We start from the raw sequence: 1,524 nt of genomic DNA, 5'->3' as shown, positions 1-1,524 counted from the left end.
GTCAACACATCTATCTTCGACAGCACATACACTCATTTTCTGGTGAAAATATCTATTCAACTATCTAAATGCAGTCGACGTCGCATATTAATTTTCGGTTCCGTTCTTCTGTGTTACTTCTGTGCATGTAAACGACCCAATAAAAATATACATGTAAACAAAATTAGAACTGTTTTCACATAAATCATGCGGATTCATCGCGGGAAAGCGTAAATCGGTTTGACAAACACCCTTCAATCGTGTGTCTTTGAACACAGATTCAGAGAAATGATGTTGTTTTTTTTCCGACAGCGTGTGAAATGTACATAATTATGTTACACGTAAATCTCCGATATGTTCATTCGCACCCCATGGTTGCTATATTGTTTGAAAATAAACTGTGTATGTTAATTTCGTCGTTGTTATTGTTTGTTTGTGCATTTTTCTCTCATCCGATTAAGTTTAGACACAATCACTGTTTCTGACACATGGTGAAATGCGGTAATATTCGGATACTGGCGTAAGATTTCGAACCAAGTCAACGCATGTAGTTCGATAAGACTGCTTTCAGTTGAAGACTTGTTGCATCAAAAGTCCCAAACAACAAATTTCAAAGTAGAAAATCACCCCCTTAAATTACCTTGATTCCGGCTTTTGCTGTCTGGTGAAGTTTTATCACGACATGATGAAGTTTATCAGTTCACGTGACAGATGAAGTGTGGAATGAAAAAAATCGTTGTATCCGAAACACATCAGTCCCCACGTGCTTATTGGTTTGCAGAATTTGATTATAACAGCCACATTTTACATCACACAGGGTTCGTGAGTCAATTTGCAAATAACGGTTCATTTCCGCCAAAGAAATATATGTATTTCAAACCGTTCTTTTCACATCAAGATATGATGTTCAATTTTGCCGTCATATGCCTTCCATACTTTCCGACTTAATAGTCTGGACACAGCGTCGATAATGAGTTCATTGAAACAAACCTGGTTAACACATATTTAGATATTTATATTCTACACGTTAATAAACAGAGCATGAAGTATATCCAGGTTGTGCATTGCGTTAAATGTCAACAAAATTGAACTTAGGAACTAAATGATCCCGTGCTGCCTTCGTAAATTCACCTTTGCAGTCGGTATGTCACCGATTTCATTCTTTATGTCATGAATGGTAAGAAACTGGAAAACATTCACAAAAAAACGAATTTGCGTCTTCTACCAATTTAGTATAAAATACATGAAATTGAAACTGTTTGTTTGCTTTTGACCCCAAAGACCTATCTTACTATAGCTCTCTGTTCAGAATCTCTTGTCTGCCGCAGTGACCTGCCCACAGATCAGCATCAGCGCGGCAGCAGTCACTCACATGTACTGTACCGCGCTGAACGCTTTCCTCTGACGACCCCTCATACCGCGCTTGCGTAACTCTCGCATGTAAGTTCTTGCCGTGCGACTCTTTGTATGGCGCTCTCACACAGACAGAATAAAAACATGCAATTCTTCTGAACATTAAAAATCAAAATCTGATTATGTTCCCGG

This window comes from Babylonia areolata, chromosome 25 (genome assembly GCF_041734735.1).
Source record: "Babylonia areolata isolate BAREFJ2019XMU chromosome 25, ASM4173473v1, whole genome shotgun sequence".
NCBI lineage: Eukaryota > Metazoa > Mollusca > Gastropoda > Neogastropoda > Buccinidae > Babylonia > Babylonia areolata.
Note: the sequence above shows the minus strand (reverse complement) of the source record.